The 24212-nt window shown below is 36.8% G+C and overlaps 1 protein-coding gene across 3 annotated transcripts in view; it reads left to right on the forward strand.

Annotated features, from left to right (window-relative positions):
- The first annotated feature begins 1322 nt into the window (after positions 1 to 1322).
- Positions 1323 to 24212, forward strand: part of LOC136029257 (uncharacterized) — a 113786-nt gene continuing 90896 nt past the window's right edge. For 2 of the 3 annotated variants that reach the window (XM_065707491.1, XM_065707495.1), the window contains exon 1: positions 1323 to 1456. The gene's annotated coding sequence lies outside the window, so the exon portion shown is untranslated. Of the gene's footprint in view, positions 1512 to 24212 lie in introns of all 3 variants that reach the window. The other variant, XM_065707494.1, reaches the window with a different exon arrangement.

Raw genomic sequence — 24212 nt, forward strand, 5'->3', positions numbered from 1 at the left:
GTTGGAAACATGTGTGTCCCACTTAAGATTATTAGAAATTGTGACACCAAGAAGCTTAACATGTTTCACTAGCATTTCGCTTGGGATCGGATTGCAAAAAGCAGGAGTATATTTCAAGAGGTTGATTGTCATTATCTGTGATTTGGTGGGATTTAATGTCATATTTGGATTCTTAGATTCATCCGAACATTGGGTTAGGATTTCAACGGGGTCACTTTTAATATTCCTATGACATACTTCAAGGATCGACAAGTCATCCACATATATCCATCTTTGGGGGAAGACTGAAATCTTCCCCCTGAAATCAGGATATCTTTTTCTGAATTATGTCCGATTTCAATGGAATTTATATCATTCTCCACTCTGCAAGTGGTGTTTAACAACAAAGGAAACTCCCCAACACATATTTTTTGATTGCCATATAATTGCACCCGAAACTAATAAGATTTAGATAATTTGTGAAAAACTAAAGATTGAAGAAATGTTTGACTCCATCATTAGCTTACAACTACCTCCTAATACTGAAAGGCCGATCTATAGGGTGATGATAAAAATTATGAAAAAGACAATGGAAAACGAGCTAATTTATTAATGAAGATCTACTGTGCAGAAGAGAGCGAGAGTGAGTAGGAAGAGCCGTATTGGTACCAGCCGGCCTCTTGGCCTTAAACTGCTGGGGACAGGTAGCTCAAGTACTCGCACTTCCCACAAACCAAACAGAAGAGAAGAGAGGATGAAAAAGAAGGATTGCCAGTGCCATCTTGAAGTCAAAGGGGTGAAAAGACTGTATGCAGTCTGTATACCCTCATACAAATTCTGGAATTGGGAATTGGAACTCAGTGTTGCCAACGCTTTGGAACAAAAAGTACCGCAAAATGCCCTAAAATTGTACCACTGATCAAGAAATTGTACCATATCTATTTTTTTGCGTGTTGTACTACGGGCAAGACGAATTTTTTTTTGCTACGCAAAAGACGTGGATGATCGGAAAACTACATTGCAATAAAGAGAACAAAGTATCAGATATCTTCTTTCAAAGATGTTTGGAAGACCTCCTTTCCCCTACAGAGACCATCTTGGTGTCACTCCTCTAAATAGCTGCTCGCCTATTTTGTACTTACCGTACAGATCGCTTTGCTGCTTCACGCTATATTATGACCGCAATAGGCCAACAACAGGCACGTAAATAAATGTGTAAAGGAAAACTTATAACTCTAGAAGAGAAAACAAATAAAAACTACAATTCCTTCCTCTTACTTCGTTCTGACGTCCAGTAAAATCTTAGTGTACCATATTGTACCACATTTTGTAAAATGTACCAGAAAATTTGTGATTGTACCAGAATGTACCTTTAGAGGTGAAATGTACCAAAATGGAACAATTGTACCGCTGTTCGCAACCCTGTTGGAATTTTGAACTGTTGGACTGCTTCAAACGTGGTGTTCCACTATTAAAGGTAAGGTAAAAAATTAGAAGAAGAACGGAAAAATTTGTAGAATTGCAGTCTATGGGTAAATTCTAACTCTGGAAGTTGTGCTATATGAATAAAACTGGTAGGCTAGCAATAGATCTAGCCTAAATTAGGCTATGTTGAAAATCTTGTTTAGACTAGGCTACATCTTTCAAAGTGTAGGTCCAGAAAAGCCATTTCTTTGGACTCTAATGTTTTTATTGGATTTCTTAGCTTAATCACACTTACTAGTTATAGGATGAATCCTTGTTAAGACATTCTGTCTCTTTTCCTTGTGTTTTTAGAATTGTTGATGTCTTTCTTACATATATTATCTTAATATTGATTCAAAAAATTAAACTATTTCCCCAATTTATGCATTTAGCCTGTATGTCAACCAAAGTAGCATCATCAAAATGAATTCACCCTGCCTAGGTAATTTATTTCATTTTCTTCTGGAATAATTATTCCATTTAGAGTTATTTGTGCATTAAAATTATTTTTCTGATGATGGAATTAGATAATTTTGTGGGTACTATGCATAAGTCAGATTTTTGAGAAAATTTTTCAAATAGAAAAAGTGATAAGCCTATTTGCAACTTTGGGTAAAATTCTAGTTGACTGACTTTTGGCTATCTTGGAAAGAGTTTATGTTAGGAAAATGAAATTTTTAGGAATGAGGCCAAAGTATAACCCAGGAAGTTATTTTGAAGTACCCACATCTACTCCTTCTCCCTTTAGATTGCCCTGACCATTGATGACCTTTAAAAAATATGTGCATGATAAAAGTTAAACCTTGCAAAATAGATCTTCTGCTTGAATGAAGTACAAAAATTGTTTTCAGCTTCACAACTTTTCCCAATCCCAATTTATAAAGTTTTAAAGATATGCAAATATATTTCCTAAATTTTGAGAAAAACCATTGGTATGGCTTGGAATTCTGCTTAAATAACAGAAATTGCAGTTTCAGAACTAAAGACAGAGAAAAGGCAAATGTTAGCTGAAAATTAAGGTAAAATGTTGTTTTGTCAAAATTCAATAGGTCTAGACCTGTCATCTAGGCAAATTTCAGGGCCCTCTAGAGGGAGAAGGAGTAGATCTGGGTACTTTGAAAAACCTTTCCCAGTATGTACTTTAACCTTTAGACCCAACCCTGAAAGTTTCATTTTCCTAACCTAACCCCTTTCTGAGATAGCTAAAAGTCAATCAACTAGAATTTTACCCTACTTTAAATGTGCAATCTCCAAAGTATTGCCAGTTTCCCATAATACCAGATCATTGGCAGATTGTCAATTGGTGAATGTGAGACTCGTGTCCAAGAGAAATAGGGAGAAATGGTGGCAGCTCAGGACTGTACCTTGTGGAAGATCTTTGGTTATTGTAGTTTTGGGTGAGCAGGTTGAACCTATGCAAACAATGAAACGTTGATTTTCTATGAAAGATTTTATAAATGGTACTAGCTTTGTGGGTAATCCAAGACTTGCAAGTTTAACTAAAAGGATCTGATGGTTCATATTGTCATATGTCCCTTCAAAGTCTAGGAATGCAGCAACTAGGACACTGTTTTTAGATAGAGATTCATTTATTCCATTTGTTAACAATAAGATAAGATAATATTTATTTTCAAAAGACTATCACAAGCTCTATGGAGCCAAATTTGCTTTATATATCAGTAAAAACTAAAAAAAAAAAAAAAATCAAATCAGTACATTAAGTCAAACACTTAAAATTAAAAAGAAATTAAAAAAAAGCAAAATCATCAAAGATAAAGGGCAAATCAGTAAACTTAACAATTAAATTACAAAAACATTGCAGTAAATCAAAAATAAAAATGGCAATAGAGGAAAAGGGGAATTTGGCAAGTACATAATCACAAATTATTATTAAGGTGTTCCAGAATAAAGGGAATAAAACTTTTACAAAACCTCTCTGTAACAGTATGGATTGGAGAGTATATTGAGATTGCTAAGGAGGCTGACCAGGGGAGTCAAAGTCTAATGGGATTGTGAAAATCAGGGAGTAAGTCCTCAGTATGGGGATTGGAAATGACTGATTTAGCAAAAAAAATTTCCATCCTTTCTTTTAAGGTGGTAATGTGTGCAGCTTTAAGGAGGAAGGATTATGGAATTTTGCCTTCTTTGTAAATGATCCTGAGCAAATGCTTTTGGACTGATTTGATTTTGTCACTAAGTTCATTTGAAAGTTGCAAATGCCAGACCAGACATGCATATTGCAGTAACAGCCTTATAAAGGATAAGTAAACATGGAGGGAATGTATCTTAGTACAATTAAATTTGTTTAGCAGCTTAAAAATGGATAGCAAAACATTTGCTTGTTTAACAATGTTGGAAACATGTGTGTCCTACTTAAGATCATTAGAAATTGTGATACCAAGAAGCTTAAAATGTTTCACTAGCATTTTGTGTGGGATTGGGTTGCAAAAAAAGGGTAGATTTCAAGAAGTTGATCATCATTATATGTGAATCAGTAGGATTTACTGTCACATTTAGACTCTTAGAAACATTCAAACATTGGGTTAGGATTTCAATGGGGTCACTTTTAATATTCCTATGACATACTTCAAAGATTGACAAGTCATCCACATATTTCCATCTTTGGAGGAATTCCTTCCCCAAAGATGTGTGCAGCATCTGTTGAGGAGCAGTCCAACTAAGAGGAGAGAACATCAAACAGGTCACAGACATCAAGTACTTAGGAAGTACAGTCACTTCCAGTGGCAACTCTGAAAAAGACTTGCACATCAGGATAGCCTTAGCCAAAGGTGAAACTTAGGTTGTTCCAGAGCAATGTACTGTCCATCCTGAGTTTATGCTGTGTAATGCCTCAAGCTAACTGCAGAACAGAAGAAACACCTTACCACCTTTGAGAATAACTGTCTTCACTGAATTCCTAGAATCAGTTGGAGAGACCATGTCAGCAATGGCAAGGTCTGTACCCACACAGGCCAGCCAGATATTGCAACTGTTGTAGGAAAATGTAGATGACAATACCTTGGACACATCCTCTGCATGTTAGATTGTAGACTTCCAAAAAAGCTCCCCCACTGGCAACCAGAAGGCACCTGTTGCTGAGGAAGACCAAAGAATATGCTTCATAGGACATATGAACATGACAGAAGAGCCGTCCAGATGAGTCTCATTCCAGAGTGGGAAGACATATGCAGCTGCTCATATAAGGGAATATTACAATCTACTCCCAATGTCCTCTGTGCCTCCAGAAGCACTGGAAGAACTAAGGTAAAGGTACATGATAACAAACTAAGTAAATAATGACATATGCCTATTACCTTAAATATCTCAAATTGTATCTTCTAGAGAATAGGGTTGAAGAACCCACAGATGTTGCCAGATAATGTTGACTTGATATTCATGTCACAGTTCATGAGTAGATCATCACTATTTACATATATACAGGACGGTTTGGCTTCATTGTTTGGTGTTGTTGATCATATCAATGTATTGCTGCCGGGTGTGTTTGAGGGCTAAAAGGGAGGGTGGCTCAAAAAGTGGCTCAGGTGGTGTAAGTTCTGCAATTTAAACCCACTCAGTAGTGGCCACTCTCCAGATGTATGACTGTCCTGCACCAGCCATTACCTTGACAGTTTAAAGTTGAGGCCATGGCACAACAGCGACATTGGATGAGTGTGCCAGGTGGTAGAGGGTGACAAGTGGCAATTGGCCAAAGTGGCTATGGTGGCCAAATGTCTAAAAAACAGATTTTGATAATAAATGGATCATAAAAGTTACTTTTCTATGATGATCCCTCTTGCAAATTTCTGTCAAATTTCAAATTGTTCATAAGCTACAAGGCTGAGAATATTTTTACAATTCAAACAAAAGGGTAAAACACCCTTGAAAAGGGTTTTTGTTCCTATGTGTAAAAATATGGAATTTAGCTTCTTTTTTTCTGAAAATTTTATTATGGATGCATTTTTGTTACATTTTTTTTTAAAAGTGGTTATAGAATATTGGATAGAGCTCATTCAAATAGAAAATAAAGTTTTAGTACCTTTTTTAAGTAGCTAAATATACTGCATCACAGAAAAGACCTAATTTCTACTATTTTTTGCTGCAAATCAAGATTTTTGGCCTAAACAGCAAAATTTTACTGAGAAAAAATATGAGATGGGCTGTCAGTTTAGAGTTTGGTCATTGGAAAGGTATAAACATAACCTTCAATTTTTAGACCTTTGACCAGCAAAGTGACAAATGTAATTTGGTGTTGCAAAATAGAAACCCTGGCCCAAACAGGGCCAAATCCTATCAAGCTTCTGAGAAAGCCAGTCACTTTAAAGTTATTTGGCAAACTATATAAACAGTTCCCTTCTAGTTTCAGCAGCTATATTACCATATTGTGTTTAATTGCTCTGCTACTGCCTGAACATTGACTCAATCCATATAAAATGAAGTGCTATTATATAGAATGTGCATACAGTACTACTGAAGGTTATGCTATATAGTATTGCATTACTACAAAATTTATTGTTAATTCAAAATGGGTAGAATGCAAGATCGGAAGATCTTTTTTGAGGGTGGAAATGGTGCCTGATCCCTCACGAAGTGAAGTTTTAGGGCTAAATATGTGAGAGGTATTTCCAAATTTTGCAACACAGTGTCTTAAACTTTTTAGGTATGTGCATTGAAATATATTTCACTCCTTTTCTTCTGAGAAAATTCTCATGTATTTGAGTTTTCTAGTATCTCATGTTTTTGGGCTTCATTAGTATATTTCTGAAACTTTTGAAGTGGAGGTGCTCGTTTCTATTTCTGCGTTTTCTATCAGGCGTTTTATGGTCACAAGGCCAAAACCTTCACAGAACAAATTTATTAAGGTCAATTTTTGCAACAGGTATTTCCAAACTTTTTGAGACTCAGTGTTGTAGCAATATTTGTATCTTTGGTCATTAGAATGAACATTTTTTTCATTCCTTTTCTTCTGATAAAATTCTCATGTATTTGACTTTTCTAGGATCTCATATTTTCTCATTTTCTGGACTGTAGTAATAGGTTTCTGAAATTTTTGAAGTGGAAGTCCTGGTTTCTAATTGCTGCATTTCCATCAGACATTTTACAGATTAAGTGAAAAGCTAATCAATCAATGAAGATATGAGACAGCTGTTTGGCACAAGTCTAACATAGTTTATTACCTATTCTAAACTAATCACTACATGCGTGGCTGATAATAGAATTTTTACTTCTTTACATTTAGAAAATAAATTTGATAAGATTTTCAGAAGATATTCCCATTTGTTTTGCATCCAAGTCCCCTCCCCTCTTACCTGAAATATCTAAAAATCTCTCTTCCACTACTTAAAAGCTGAAGAGATTGTAGATATCTTACAATAACTGCTTGAACTACATTATGAATTGATTACCTAGTCTCTTTCAACCTAAATTTTGAATATCTCAATAGAGCCTGTAGACACAGTCTCATTAGAGATACTGCTCTATGCTGACATCAAATAGACTGTAAAGAAATTATGATGAATTCATGTAGAGCTTGTTTTCTGAAGAAGCTTCATTGAGTGACTTCAAGTCATACCTGTATCAGAGTTGAAGTTAATGTGTACATCTAGATATATCCAAAATTTTGCTGATTGTGGTGATTTTTATTTATTTTTTTTTATTTTTTTTTGTAAATAATTCTCATTAACAGATGGATTGTAATAGTAAAAAAAGGGTGAATAAATAAAAATCAGCCGGCTTGCCTGTTGAGGTCTGCTTTATTTTAGTGGCTGAAAGTTTTTTTTTGTCTTGGGTTTTGGCTATTCCTTGGTTTTAGTCATTATATCTAGCTAATTCTGCCTTGGAATTTATTCATTACTTCATGCTACCAAAGAAAAATTAAGTCTTAAATAGTGCCATAAAAATGAATGAAATGCTCTTGTCTGCAATTTTTTTGTAAAGGCTTTTGCTGGCAAATTGCAGATATTTTCACCTAAGTTTTACTATAAACACAAGATTTCTTATGTAAGTAAACTTTGATGCTTTTATTTTCAAAAAAGCTTTGTGGTTTGAAATATCTATTTTATATATATTCAGCTTTCTTTTTTTATAAATACCTTTTTCTTTTTTAATTATATACACAGCCACATGTCTCGAAATGAAATAAAATTACTGTGCCAAAAAAAAATAAAAAATTAGAAAGATAATATTATTTATGTGAGAAAAACTTTCTCTTTTATGGCACATGGTATCTACCAAGTGACATATAGCAATTGCAAATTCTGTTGGTTGGTCTGTCTGTCCTGGTTTTGCTACTTTAGGCACTTCCAGGTAAGCTAGGAGAGCGAAATTTGGCAGGCGTATAAGGAACCAGACCAGATCAAATTAGAAATAGTCGTTCCCCCGATTCGACCATCTGGGGGTGAGTGGGGGGACAGTTAAATCGGAAAAATTAGAAAAAAGGTGGTATTTTTAACTTACGAATGGGTGATCGGATCTTAATGAAATTTGATGTTTAAAAGGATATCGTGTCTCAGAAATCTTATTTTAGATCCCCACCGGATGAGGTGACATTAGGGGGAGTTGGGGTGGGGAAACCTAAAATCTTGGAAAACGCTTAGAGTGGAGGGATTGGGATGAAACTTGGTGGGAAAAATAAGCACAAGTCCTAGATACGTGATTGACATAACCGGAACGGATCTGCTTTCTTTGGGGGAGTTGGAGGCAGTTTTAATTCTGAAAAATTAAAAAAATTAGGTATTTTTAATTTACGAAGGAGTGATCGGATCTTATTGAAATTTCATGTTTGGAAGGATATCGTGTCTCATAGCTCTCATTTTAAATCCTGACCAGATCTGGTGACATTTGGGGGGAGTTGGGGGGAACCTAAAATCTTGGAAAACGCTTAGAGTGGAGGGATGGGGATGAAACTTGGTGGGAAAAATAAGCACAAGTTCTAGATACGTCATCGAAATAACCGGAATGGATCCGCTCTCTTTGGGGGAGTTGGGGGGTGTGTGAAAGGGTTAATTCTAGAGAATAAAAATGAGGCATTTTTAACTTACAAAGAAGTGATCAGATCTCAATGAAATTTCATATTTAGAAGGACCTCATAACTCAGATCTCTTATATTAAATCTCGACCGGATCCAGTGTCATTTTTTTGGGGGGGGGACCGGAAATCTTGCAAAAAGCGGAGAGATCAGGATGAAACTTGGTGGGAAGAATAAGCACAAGTCCAAGATAAGTGACTGAAATAACCGGACCGGATCCGCTCTCTTTGGTGGAGTTAGATAGGGGGAGTGATTAGGAAAAATTAGAAATAATGAGGTATATGTAACTTACGAATGGGTGATCAGATTTTAATAAAATTTAATATTTAGATGGATCTTGTGCTTTAGAACTCTCATTTTAAATCCCGACCAGATCCAGTGACATTGGGAGGAGTTGGAGGGGGAAACTGGAAATCTTGGAAACCGGAAACCTTGGAAAATGCTTAGAGTGGAGAGATCGGGTTGAAACTTGATGGGAAGAATAAGCACAAGTTATAGATACGCGATTGACATAATTAGACCAGATCCGTTCTCTTTGGGGGAGCTGGGGGTTGTTAATTTGAAAATTAGAAAAATTGAGGTACTTTCAGCTTAAGAACGGGTGACCGGATCTTAATGAAATTTGATATTTAGAAGGAACTCATGTCTCAGAGCTCTTATTTCAAATCCCCGTCAGATCTTTTGACATTGGGGAGAGTTGGAGGGGGAAATCGGAAATCTTCGAAAACGCTTATATATGTCGTAGATTCGTGATTGACGTAACTGGACTGGATCCACTCTCTTTCGGGGAGCTAGGGGTTGGGGTTCAGTGCTTTGGCGAGTTTGGTGCTTCTGGACGTGCTAGGACGATGAAAATTGGTAGGCGTATCAGTGAGCTTCACAAATTGACTTGACAAAGTCGTTTTCCCAGATTTTGATATTTAGAAGGACCTCGTGACTCAGAGCTCTCATTTTAAATTCCGATCGGCAATAAGCCTCTGATTTTCCTTTTAAAGCCAATCTATTGATTCTTAGAATTTTGTTAGAGCTCGTAACATATGAGCTCTTGGCTCTTCCGACCTCCGATCGGCTTTTCCGATCGGCATTAAGCCTCTGATTTTCCTTTTAAAGCCAATCTATTGATTCTTAGAATTTTGTTAGAGCTCGTAACATATGAGCTCTTGGCTCTTCCGACCTCCGATCGGCATTAAGCCTCTGATTTTCCTTTTAAAGCAATCTGTTGATTCTTAGAATTTTGCTAGAGCTCATACCATATGAGCTCTTGGCTCTTAGCTCTTCTTGCCTCGTCTCAAGTGCCATATGAGCTCTTAACTCTTGTTTGTCAAAGATTTTTGTGGTTTGAAATGTGCGTTCCATATCTATTTGAATTTTATTATATTCTTTTCTATATAATTAAATAACTATATATATAATTATATAAGATTTTTATTATATTTTTTTCCTTCTTTTGAGATAGTCACAGCTGTATGTCATGAAATAAAAGGAACTACTGCAAGAAGCAAATTAAAAACCCTGATTTATATATGTGAGAATGTTTTTTTTTTAAAGGAATTTTGTTGTTTTGAAATATATATTTTCATGCATTTTCAATTTTTTTTGTTTAAATATACTATTTCCCTTTTTAAAGATTTACACAGCTGCAGGTAATGATATAGAAGAAAAGTACTATGCACACAATAAAAATTACTTTTTTGAGGAAGACTTTGATTTTAAAAAATGAAATTATATAGCTTGAATATGTAGGCTACTTCAAATATATTCTTATTTATTTTTTAAAACTTTATTTGTTTTTAGAGATGTACAGAGCTCCAGGCCATTCCATTCCAGGCCAAGAAGTTAATTCAAAGAAAAATTTAAAATTCAAAATTACTTATGTGTAGAAAACTCCGACTTTTAAAAAAGAAATTTTTTGATTTGAAAAATGCATTTTCAACCATAGTCAGAATTTTTTCATAAAACAGTTTTTCCTTTTTGTTAAAGGTATACACAGCTGCAAATAATGTCATAAACGAAAATTGCAAAAAAATAAATTGCAAAATAAAGAAATAAAATTGCATAAGCAAAAAAATAAAACATATTACTTATTTGTGGAAAACTTCGATTTTTTTTTTCAGAGAAATTAGATAGTTTGAACATTTATTTCGACTACTTTTACTTTTTTGTTTTTCAATATTTTTTTTTCTTTTTAAAGACATGCACAACTGAAGTAAAAGAAGTCTAACTCTTTCTTTTAAAAACCTATTCAAAACTCTGGTAGACTCTTTTTTTGTCCAGAAAATAATGACAATGTTGTGAAAAAAGTCAATTTTTTTTTTGCAAAGTTTAATACCCTCTGTCAACTTCTATTGAATTTATTCCAATAAAGCTATAAGAAAAGTTCAAAATCTATATGTCCAATGAATCAAAAGGCTTTGTAATGTCAGCAAACAAGGTATAGTCTTAAGGCATACACTGGGCGATCGGGTAGCACGGGGGTGCAAAGCACATGGCTCTTTGTAGTTTGCACATAGTTCCAACGGGGCAAAGTGTCCTTGCACATGTATTTTCTTCACCTATAAAGACAAATGTATTCGTTTCATGACTTTTTTTTCTACTTTGACTAACATAAAAGCATTTTTAGAGGTTTATACTATTTAAGGTAATAGTTCAAAGTTTCCATCGGATATCTGAAGAGGGCTGCCATAAACAGCACAGGAGAGGGATAGATTATCCTTCGACTGCTTTTCAACACCCCCCTCAATATACCCTGAAAGTTTCAACTTGATACTCTCAGGTGCTCTTAAGATATTGCCGGTATTCTTTTTCGATAAATTTAATACAGATAGTATAATTAGATTTAGTTTGACATACCCTTAAAGATTCCCTGAAATCTCACGCATTAATACCCTTAGCCTATTCGGAAACACCCAGAATTAAAGATTCTTCTTCTTCTTAATGATAAATCCTGTATGTAAACAGTGGGCATAACTTATAATTTTTATTCCTTGCCTTAGGGCTATTGGGGGTACAGAATCCTTGGTGACATAGCTATTAGACCTTTTGACTATTTTGAACGAAATGACTTTTTCAAAATTTTGATCAGTGTTAATGGGGAGATGCATTTAAAAGAAGCAAGGGGACTCGTTGCTCTCCAATAACTCTTGAACATCGCCTCAAGATACCCAGAAAATTTCAACTTAATACCCTCAGTCATTCCTTATATATTGCTGATACGTCCTTTTGACAACCAGTATCCACTTAGTAGGTTTTGATTGTGTTCAAAATCCCTCTCAACATTTCTTAGGTTTTATCTTTATACCCTGACCCTTTGAGGAGACACAGAATCAAACTGCCCTTTTTTCTCAATTAAAAGCCTTATATGTTATCAGTGAACAACTTGCATAAGTTACAGCCCTTGCCCCGGGATTTGTGAGGGATTTTGTCTACTCCAGAGGTAGTTACTAGACCTTTGGACTATTTTGAACAAAATGGGTCTCTCAAAGTTTTGGTTGGATGTCCTAAGGGAAAAAGAGCTTGGGAGAGTGCCAATTGCCCTCTAATCACTTTTGACTCTTAAAGAAAGCCCTTTCAATTTCCAATCAAATGAGTTGCCCTCCGAAATTTATACAACTGCCCCTTCTCTATGAAGTGGCTCTGGGGAGAAAAATAATAAGATTACATTAAAGCTTTATGGCTCTTTTTACTTGGTAACGCTACAGCGTTGCCTTTGACTGGTAATGTACTGGTAATGTACCCACATTGGCACTTTGACCTGCCTTTAGAAGAAAAAAATAAGAGACAAGAAAAGCAAGAATGAGGTTTTATAAAGCTAAAGAAAATACTGGATGCAACAAAATGGATGCTTCGAGAAGACTGCATCTTCCCTTCTTCAACAATGAGAACATAGTTCAAAAAGACAAGTGACTCGCTTGTCTAGCTTCTAAATGAGAACATTGTTTTTCGTTAGATTTTGGGTGAGTGGCTGGCCTTTTCAAACAGTTCGTGTTAACGAACTGTAGTAAGGAGCAACCCGGCTCAATAGTAACCAAAACTCTTGATACCCATTTTGGTTACTATTGGTTACCAATTTGGTAAATTTTGATACCAATACCTACATCAAAAGAATCGCATTTTAATGCTGATTTTAAATATATAAGTTTCATCAAGTTTAGTCTTACCCATCAAAAGTTACGAGCCTGAGAAAATTTGCGTTATTTTAGAAAATAGGGGGAAACGCCCCCTAGAAGTCATAGAATCTGAATGAAAATCACATCATCAGATTCAGCCTATCAGAGAACCCTACTGTAGAAGTTTCAAGCTCCTATCTACAAAAATGTGGAATTTTGTATTTTTTGCCAGAAGGCAGATCACGGATGCGTGTTTATTTGTTTTTTTGTTTTTTTTTTTTTTTCCCAGGGGTGATCGTATCGACCCAGTTGTCCTAGAATGTTGCGAGAGGGCTCATTCTAACGGAAATGAAAATTTCTAGTGCTCTTTTTAAGTGACCAAAAAAATTGGAGGGCACCTAGGCTCCCTCCCACGCTAATTATTTTACCAAAGTCAACGGATCAAAATTCTGAGATAGCCACTTTATTCAGCGTAGTCGAAAAACCTTATAACTATGTCTTTGGGGACGACTTACTCCCCCACAGTCCCCATGCGAGGGGCAACAAGTTACAAACTTTGACCAATGCTTACATATAGTAATGGTTATTGGGAAGTGTACAGGCGTTTTCAGGAGGATTTTTTTGGTTGGGGGAGGGGTTGAGAAGATGGGGATATGCTGGGGGAATTTTCCATCAATAATTTGTCACGGGGGAAGAAAATCTCCATGAAGGGAGCGCAGGATTTACTAGCATTATTAAAAAAAAAAACAATGAAAAAATAAATATGAAAAAGTTCTTTCAGCTGGAAGCAAGGAACAGCATTAAAACTTAAAACAAACAGAAAGTATTACCAATTTGAGGGGCTCACCTCCTTCTAATACCTCGCTCTTTACGCTAAAGTATTTTTAGTAGTTTCAACTATTTATTCTACGGCTTTTGTGATTCTGGGGTCATTCTTAATGAATTGGGACAAAATTTAAGCTTTAGTGTAAAGAGCGAGGATCTGACAAGGGGGCGAACCCCCTCATATATGTAATAAAAATATGAGAATACAAAAGTTCTTTACGTAAGCTAATTTATAAGTTACGTAAATCTTTTACTAATAAAAATATTCGTAAAAAATTAAAAGTTCTAGTTGCCTTTTTAATTAACCAAACAATCGGAGGGCAACTAGGCTTCCTACCCCGCTCTTTTTTTCTCAAAATCATTCGATCAAAATTATGAGAAAGCCATTTAGCCAAAAAAAAAAAAAAATGCAAATTTCGTTTTAATTATTCCTCTGCGGAGAGCCAAAATCAAAACATGCATTGATTCAAAAATGTTCAGAAATTAAATAAAAAAAACAAGTTTTTTTAACTGAAAGTAAGGAGCGACATTAAAACTTAAAACGAACAGAAATTACTTCGTATATGAAAGAAGCTGCTTCCTCATCAACGCCCCGCTCTTTACGCTAAAGTTTTTACTGTTTTAAAAAGAAGAATTGAGAGACAGAGTCAAACTTTAGCGTAAAGAGCGGGGCGTTGATGAGGAAGTAGCCTCTTTCATATACGAAGTAATTTCTGTTGGTTTTAAGTTTTAATGTCGCTCCTTACTTTCAGTTAAAAAAACTTGTTTTTCTATTTAATTTGATTTGGGGTCGTTGTTTTTAATTCATTTATTTTTATTTTAGCCTTAGCCTAATTTTTATTTTCTTACGTTTTGTTATCGTTTTAATTCTTCCAATTTGGGCTTTTGTTTCATTTTGATCTCCACGCTGGTGTTTTTTTTGCCTTTTTATTGTTTTTGCTCAGAAAAAGTGAACATCTACTATTTTCATTGCCCTTGCAATTCTTACTTTTCCTCTCTCTCGTTTTTTATTTTATCTAGTCATTCAGTGAAAACTGGTACCTTTAAAGAAATTCCAGTGATGAAAATTTTCTTCGCATAAAATTATTATATTATATAGTTTGTTTTCATCGTTTGCACAAGTGCCCTGTTTGTGATTATCCTATAGGAAAAAAAATCTTGGCCTGTCAGGTCAAGCAAACAAGGCAAATAAGAAATATTCACATAGGTTCGCACAATTTCATCCCCCAGGGGATGTATATCAGAATGGGCCGTTTTTCAGAGGAGGGAAGGAGATCTCCTCGTAGAAAAATAATTTGCCCTCCCATTTTACAAATATGAAAATAAAAATATCTGGGAATAATCCCTTCCTTGGATATTTCTTTCAAGAAGTCTCTAGAGGTGAGAGATGCACCTTTATCTTCCCATAGGCAAAAATGGTAAAAAAATAAACACCAAAAAGTTCAGAAGATGCTAATTTTCTTGTAGAAGTTCGAGAAAAGACCAAGCTTAGAATATTGGAAGCTTCAGTGATGACAGTTGTCAAGTATGGCTTTGAAGCATGGACGCTCCAAAAAGCAGATGAAGATTTGCTAGATGCTTTCTGGAGAAATTGCCTACGGATTGTTCTGGGTACTCGGCTGACTGAACGTATTTCAAACAGTAGGATGCATGAAACATGTGGTTCAATCCCGTATTCTAAGGCTATAATGAGAGAAAGGTTCAGATGGCTAGGGCATGTTCTGCAGATGAAGGATGATGGAATGCCAAAGATTGCTCTTTTTGGCAAACAGTCTATGGCTAAACGGAAAACAGGTTGTCCGCGGTTGGGGTCGGAGAATGTCATGAAGAAAGATTTGAAGGAAATGGGGACTTCCTGGGAGGGTCTAAAGAGGGAGGTTATAAATAGATTGGGATGGAGGTGAGGCGTGTGTAGCTGTGTTGGCCTCGGATGGCTGGGTGCTGCGGATGAAATTTGAAGTTGAACGAGAAGTTTGACTAGTGCTTAACGGGAAGTATTTTAACTAAAGCTAAAAATATTTAACTAGAAATACTTAACAGGCTATTCTTTAAATAGCTTACTTTTTTAATCCAGGAATAAAGTAGCTTATGCTTTTAAGCCAAGGAATAAAATAGTTTATACTTTTAATATCCATTTATACCGAAAAAGTTTGCCAGTTTGACAGAGTATTTGAACAGACAGGCTCTAATGCGTCTGAAATGTTTCATTGACAAACTCCGCACACATGTTGTATATTTGCTGTTCTGACTAAGACTGAGAATTTGAGTGAATAGTTGAATATTAACTCTGGTGTTTGCCAAGGATGTATTGTGTTCCCAGTACAGTGTGCTATTATCATAGACTGTATTCTTCTGATGTGGAACTTCATTGGTGGAATCCAGCTAAATCAAACCGTACTTTTCGTGACTCAACAGAATTGAAACCGTTTCAAACATCATTTTGAAATGTGGGAGCTCCTCCTTAAGAAAAACTTGTTCAAAAACTTGGTCGCCGTATTTAATAGACAGAGGAGTCATTTGTCGCCATGCATTTGGTTTTATTGGCATTCACAAGTAGGCCAAGATGATTTTTCTTTACCGCAACCTCGTCTAATAATTCTTGAAGCCGTATTTGCTTGACTTAAGCACTGCTATGTCGTCTGCAAAGTCAATATCATTGACATAGACTTTAGGATTGATCTGATGCCTACTGTCTCTGTTTTCCGCAAGATGTAATCAATCATTATCACAAGAAGTAATAGAGATTGGACACACCTTGTTTTACTCCTGACCAAATCCGGAGGAGACGAGTTTGGCCCTCTGGTTTTTGTCGCAACATTGACTAACCTTATCCATGGCGGTAATTATCGTCATTATTTCTCAGGGATTCCATAATGGATGAGAATCTTCCAAAGGCTTTCACGATCTACACAGTCGAAGGCATTCTCAAAGTTCACAGAGATCATATAGATCTTCGAACGCTATTCTCTGTTTTCTTCAGTTAGAAGTCTAAGCGTGAATATAAGGTCCAGACATAAGTGATTTGGCCAGAAGCCATACTGTTCGTCTTGGAGGTGTTGATCAAGTTGTATTTGGATTGTCTGTAGGATAATGAGCATCTTCCCAGGTATTGCTAGTAAGCTTTTACCCCGTCAGTTGCCTGGCTCGGTAGCGTCTCCTTTTTTGAATATCCTGATGAGTGTGCTGTGTTTCTAGTCTGATGGCTCTTTGGCCGTTGTCCAAATTTGAGTGAAGAGTAAAAACCAAGGGGACATATATGAGGATATTGATGGCTTTATCATCTCTGAGGATATGTGTTCCAGTCCGGGTGATTTTCCGTTTTTCAGTTTCTTTGCTGCTTCTCGTATCTCACTGGCAGAAGGCGGTTTGGTGCTAATATTTAGGAGGAAGATGTGAATCTTTGGAATGTCAGGGTGGTCGTTTTTTGGGAGGGGGGGTCTGTGGATTTTAGAAATGATTTTCCCATACTTTGTTGACTGTACTCTGTTCTGTCACCAGCACTCGCGATGGATCTTTGACAAGCCGTCTCTATTTGTCGGTTGTTTCCCTACAGCACTATTGGTGATTCTTCATACGGTTGTTGAGTCTTATCTCTTTGTTGCTTATCCCGTCTGCAATGCTTACAAAGTTTCGCCTGTCAGATCGGGCACTTGTCTTGACAGCTTTGTCAAGAGCTCAATGCTGTTTGCTTTGGAAAACAAGAAGACCAGGGGCTTGTTGTTGTAGGATAGACACCCTCGTCTTCTTTCTTTCTTCCGTTATTTTCCACGCTTGTTCAAACAGCCACTGGTCTTTAAGGCTCCTGAGGGTGCTCGGGGTTGATAAACTGTTTCGTTGTAGCATTCTTTCGTGGTTTCCATACCATTTCGCATTCCTCTTCCTCTGGTATGGATACGGCTTCAAATTTGTTTCATAGTTCCATTATGAAAGCTCGTTTTATTGTCTTGTCTTAGAGTTTTTCAGGGTCAAAAACAGGGCTTGCGGCTGTCCTTTTGTTGCATATCTTCTTTAATTTTATACAGAGTATGGTTATCATAAGGTTATGATCTGATCCTTCAGCTCCTCTATAGACCCGAACATCTTGTAGACTCGATCGGAGTTTCCTGCTTATGGGGCAGTGATCAATCTGAGTTTTTGTCGTTTCATCTGGTGACGCCTGCGAGTACTTGTGCACGTCTCTGCAAGGGAACAGAGATTGACCAACTACAAGGTCATTCATTAGGCCAAAATAAATCAGAAGCTTCCTATTTTCGGTTCTTTGGCCCAGTCCAGGTTGGCCAAGAACTTGTGGGCTGAAGAATTGGTCGTTTCCTACTTTAGTGCTAAAGTCTCCAAGGAAGCACACAACGTCATGCCTTGGTATATCTTTGACTATGGCTTGAAGCGACTTATAAAATTCGTCTTTTTCTTCATCAGTGGCTTCCTTTGTAGGGGCGTAGCAGACAACGACTGACAATTTACCATGCATTCCCAAAAACCTTGCAGTTAATATTTTCGGGGGTGTAGGAGTCCATTTTTGGGTCGACTTGTTGGTGTGCTTTGACATCATCACGCCAACTCTTGCTTCTCACTTATTTGCTGGACCATTGTATATGTTGGTATGGTGAGTATCATGCTTTTTTTAATCCTGGACTAGTCGCCACCGCACTTTTGACATTGCTAATAAATCTTCTTCTGCATATAATTTCCCATATTTTGTCCATTTTTGAAAAGATAGAATTTTTTGTTTATGTATTTCGTCATTTATCCTCCATAATCCTACATATCCAGGGTTAGCAGATGTATCTTATCCGAAAATTAACCCACAAAGCGCTGACCTCATTTACGTCTCGCGAACCGCAGAAGATAAGTAATCAGGCTGGTCGGATAAGTAATTTGGAATGCTTGAACACACTACTTGACGCTAAATTTTAACAGGTTTCGAAATTTGCTCTGAAAGCCGAATGTCATTTTCACGCGGTGTAAAGTCCCTACATAAAGCCTACTGTAGACAAACTTCTACATTAAATTTGTTTGAGCATTACCTGTATTAATAGGATTCAAAATGATTTCATTCATTAAAACAACAGAAATTATATTAAACTTGTAAGAAAGGGAAATTCGTCACTGGAAAGTCAGAAGTTATAAAGCTAAGTTATAACAGGAGTTACTCGGATTGGTAGCCAAATATCACCCCCACCCGGTGAAAAGTCTCTTTTCATACTATTCCCAACGTCTTCTACTTGATATTCCGATTTTTTAAAAGTTACATGGAAGAAAAAATTCGTCACAGAAAAACTAGAAATTATAATTTATAAAATAAAAACATTAAAATTATAAGATTAAACTAAAATCGCTGTGAAACACTGATAATGAGCCGAACCTGGAATTACTGTTGTGACATGGCAAGAATTTTGGTAGATTTTGTTGATGGGCGCTATCCCTAGAGGGTTTCGGATGGTTGGGCCTTTAGGAGGGGGTGGAGTTTCTCGTGAGTTTTCAGTCTATGGGTAATGGGGTTCCAAATTTCGCTTATATGGGACTCACTATTGTCTTTATTGATGGCTGGTTTGTTTTTTGCAGTTTCCAGAGCTTCTCTGATTTTCTGCGTTAAGAAGTGTGAAACAATAGCATTAAGTTTGGCCAGGCCAAACTTAACAGAGTGAGGAGGGTTTTCAAAATATGATGGGCCAGTGCAGAAAAATTATCTTCCTCCTTAAGCTTTATCTTTTTATGGAAGGTATCAATGGAATCAGCATGTTTTTTTTAATCGGTGGTGTAGAGATTTCATGGTGTGACCTATATAGGTTTCATCGCAACTGCAGGGAATCTCGTATACCGCTGGTGGATCTAGATTAATCTTATCCTCACCTTTGTTCAAGAAGGAGAAGATAGTCATTCCAGAAAGAAAAAATAACCTCAAAGCCAAGCTAAACGAGTTTGGAGCTCAAAATATCAGTAATGCCCTTGATATAAGGTAACAACAAAAAGGGTTTATTTTCTTCACTCTTGGGGGCAGTATTCTTGGTTTTTGTGCTCATCATTTTCCTGGAAATAACCTTATCAATGATTTGTTGGGGGTATCCACTACCTATCAGAACATCTTTTATGTGTTCAAGTTCAGCCTTTAGCTCAAAATCAGAGGAACACACAACAAACACTATATCAACCGATGAATAGACTTCATAATTTTTCATAGAATTTTTCGGATAGTCATATTTCAGGTATCTATCACTGTAAGTACGCTTTCTATATACACTCAAGTCAAACCTAGTATCCCGTTTATTATAAGAACATCTAAGAAGGGTAAATTGTGGTTAGTTTCAAGTTCAATGGTGAACTTTATATCACCTCAACACCTCGCTGAGAACTGGTACTAAGGCTGATCCCATTGCAATGCCACAATTCTGTTTATAAGTTTGATACCTGAAAGAATTGCTCAGACATAAAGACGTGAGAATAGTGATGTCTGTTGTGTCTAAGCTAGTCAATTCTTCCAGGAATCATCATTTCCAAGGTTGATTGTAAAGCTGGTATAAGTCGGGGCAAGGGCATTCTGGTAAACAAACATACAACATAAAAACTGCACATTATGGTATTATTGAACCTGGAATTATTGTTGTGACATGATCAGAATTTTGGTAGAGGATCCTGCTGGTTGAAAGTGTATTGAAACGATATTCTTTCTTATTTTATCTTCTGTCCCATTCCCAACTATTTAACAATCATCTACATTTCTCATTTAGAGTTGGAGGTCCTTTAAGTCCTGCCTGAAGATATTATTTTCAATATGCTGTAGAAACCCTTCACTGAGAACTGGTGCCAAAGCTGATCTCATTGGTATGTGCCAATTCCTTTCGTAAGCTTGATGCCTCAAAGTGAAAATCAGAGAAGCTCTAGAAATGGATAACAACAAACTAGCCATCAATAAAGACAATGGCGAGTTCCACATTATCGAAATTTGGGAACCCATTAGCCATAGACTGAAAACTCACAAAAAACTCCACCCCCCTCGCTTAGGCCCAACCCTCTTGATATCTACTACGATAGTAGACATCAACGTCTCTACCAAAATTCTGGCCATGTCACAACAATAATTCCAGGTTCGGCTCATTATTAGTGTCATTATTAGTCCAATTTATGCTTATTTAATTTTAATAATTTATGTGCGGAGAGCCAAAATCAAACATGCATTAATTCAGAAACGTTCAGAAATTAAATAAAAAAACTAGTTTTTATGGCACTTGGTATTAACCAAGTGACTAATAGCGATCGCAAGTTCTGTCGGTCTGTTGGTCCCGGTTTTGCTACTTTAGGCACTTCCAGGTGAGCTAGGACGATGAAATTTGGCAGGCGTATCAGGGACCGGACCAGATTAAATTAGAAATAGTCGTTTTCCTGATATGACTATCTGGGGGTGGGGGGGCCGTTAATTCGGAAAAAATAGAAAAATTGAAGTATTTTTAACTTACAAACGGTTGATCAGATCTTAATGAAATTTGATGTTTGGAAGGATATCGTGTCTCAGAGCTGTTATTTTAAATCTCGACCGGATCTGGTGACATCGGGGGGTGGGGGGGGAATTGGTAGTGGGAAACCTAAAATCTTGGAAGACACTTAGATTGGAGGGATTGGGATGAAACTTGGTGGGACAAATAAGCACAAGTCCTAGATACATAATTGACATAACCGGAATGGATCCGCTCTCTTTGGGGTAGTTGGGGGGGGGGGGTAATTCTGAAAAATTAGAAAAAATTAGGTATTTTTAACTTACGAGTGGGTGATCGGATCTCAATGAAATTTGATATTCAGAAGGATATCGTGTCTCAGAGCTCTTATTTTAAATACCGACCGGATCTGGTTACATGGGGGGAGTTGGTAGGGGGAAACCTAAAACTTGGAAAACATTTAGTGTGGAGGGATCGGGATGAAACTTGGTGGTAAAAATAAGCACAAGTCCTAGATACACGATTGACATAACCGGAACGGATCCACTATCTTTGGGGTAGTTGGGGGGGGGGGGTTAATTCTGAAAAATTAGAAAAAATGAGGTATTTTTAACTTACGAACGGGTGATCGGATCTCAATGAAATATGATATTTAGAAGGATATCGTGTCTCAAAGCTCTTATTTTAAGTTCCGATCGGATCTGGTGACATTGGGGGGAGTTTGGAGTGGGGGAACCTAAAATCACGGAAAACGCTTAGATTGGAGAAATCGGGATGAAACTTGGTGGGAAAAATAAGCAGAAGTCTTAGATACGTGATTTACATAATTTGAACGGATCCGCTCTATGGGGGGGGGGAGTTAATTCTGAAAAATTTGAAAAATGACGTATTTTTAACTTACGCAAGAGTGATCGGATCTTCATGAAACTTGATATTTAGAAGTGATTTTAAATCTCAACTGGATCCAGCGTAATTGGGGGGGGGGGTAGTTGAGGGAAACTGGAAATCTTAGAAAATACTTTAAGCGGTGAGATCAGGATGAAACTGGATGGGGAGGATAAAAACCTGTCTAAGAAACGTGACTGACATAATCGGACCGGATCTGCTTTCTTTGGTGGAGTTGGGGGGGGGGGAGTAATTTTGAAAATTGAGGTATTTGTAACTTACAAAAGGGTGACCAGATCTTAATGAAATTTGATATTTAGAAGAGTATTGCGCTTTAAAGCTCTAATTTTAAATTCCGACCAGATCTTGTGACATTGGGGGGAGTTGGAGGGGGAAACCGGAATTCTTGGAAAACGTGAAAATTGGGGTATTTTTGTTTTACGAATAGGCTTCGGATCTTAATAAAATTTGATATTTAGAATGAATTCATGTCTCAGAGCTCTTATTTCAAATCTCGACCAGATCTTTTGACATTGGGGGAGTTGGAGGGGGAAATCTTGGAAAACACTTGGAGTGGAGAAATCAGGATTAAGCTTGGTGGATAGAATAAGCAAATGTCCTTGATACGTGATTGACGGAACCGTACTGGATTCGCTCTCTTTGGTCGAGTTGGGGGGAGGGGTTCAGTGATTTGGCGAGTTTGGTGCTTCTGGACGTGCTAAGACGATGAAAATTGGTAGGCGTATCAGGGAGCTGCACAAATTGACTTGATAAAGTCGTTTTCCCAGATTTACCATCTGGGGGGCTAAAGGGAGAGGAAAAATTAGGTTTTTATAACATACGAGTGGGTGATCGGATCTTAATGAGTTTTGATATTTTAGGACATCGTGACTCAGAGCTCTTATTTTAAATCCTGACGGGCATTAAGCCTCTTATTTTCCTTTTAAATCAATCTATTGACTCATAGAATTTTGCCAGGGCTCATACCATATGATCTCTTGGCTCTTAGCTCTTATTGCCTCTTCACAAGTGCCATATTAGCTCTTAGCTCTTGTTTTAACTGAAAGTAAGGAGCGATATTGAAACTTAAACGAACAGTAATTACTCCGTATATGAAATGGGTTGTCCCCTCCGCAATTCCTCTCTCTTTACGCTAAAGTTTGACTTTTTGCCACAATTCTACTTTTTAAAACAATTAAAAATTTTAGCGTAAAGAGCGAGGCGTCGAGGAGGGGACAACCCATTTCATATACGGAGTAATATCTGTTCGATCTAAGTTTCAATGTCGCTCCTTACTTTCAGTTAAAAAAAACTAGTTTTTTTTAATTTAATTTTAACTTAAGAACAGGTGACCGGATCTTAGTGAAATTTGATATTTAGAAGGAACTCATGTCTCTGAGCTCTTATTTCAAATCCTGACCAGATATGTTGACATTGGGGGGGGGGGAGTTGGAGGGGGAAACCGGAAATCTTGGAAAACGCTTATAAATGTCGTAGATACGTGATTGACGTAACCGGACTGGATCCGCTCTCTTTGGTGGATTTAGGTGGTGGGGTTCAGTGCTTTGGCGAGTTTGGTGCCTCTGGACGTGCTAGGACGATTAAAATTGGTAGGCGTGCCAGTGAGCTGCACAACTTGAGTTGATAAAGTCGTTTTCCCGATTCGACCATCTGGGGGGCTAAAGGAAGAGGAAAAATTAGAAAAATAGAGGTGCTTTTAACTTACGAGTGGGTGATCGGATCATAATGAATTTTGATATTTAGAAGGACCTCGTGACTCAGAGCTCTCATTTTAAATTCCGATCGGCAATAAGCCTCTGATTTTCCTTTTAATGCAATCTATTGATTCTTAGAATTTGGCTAGAGCTCATACCATATGAGCTCTTGGCTCTTCTTGCCTCGTCACATAGAAGGACCTCGTGACTCAGAGCGCTTATTTTAAATTCCGATCGGCGTTAAGCCTCTGATTTTTCCTTTTATAGCAATCTATTGATTCTTAGAATTTGGCTAGAGCTCATACCATATGAGCTCTTGGCTCTTCTTGCCTCGTCACATAGAAGGACCTCGTGACTCAGAGCGCTTATTTTAAATTCCGATCGGCGTTAAGCCTCTGATTTTCCTTTTATAGCAATCTATTGATTCGTAGAATTTGGCTAGAGCTCTTACCATATGAGCTCTTAACTCTTGTTTGTCAAAGATTTTTGTGGTTTGAAATATGCGTTCCATATCTATTGGGATTTTCCTTCTTTTTTCCTTCTTTTTTCTTTTTCCTTGTTTTTCCTTCTTTTCGAAACATTTTTTTCCTTCTTTTAAGATAGTCACAGCTGTATGCCATGAAACAAATAAAAGGAACTACTGCACGAATCAAATTAAAAACCCTGATTTACATATGCGAGAATGTTTTGTTGTTTTTTTTTTTCAAAGGAATTTTGTTGTTTTGAAATATATATTTTCATGCCTTTTCAAATCTCTTTTTTTACAATATACTATATTCCTTTTTAA

The sequence above is a fragment of the Artemia franciscana genome, chromosome 7, assembly GCF_032884065.1.
Source record: "Artemia franciscana chromosome 7, ASM3288406v1, whole genome shotgun sequence".
NCBI classification, from domain to species: Eukaryota; Metazoa; Arthropoda; class Branchiopoda; order Anostraca; family Artemiidae; genus Artemia; species Artemia franciscana.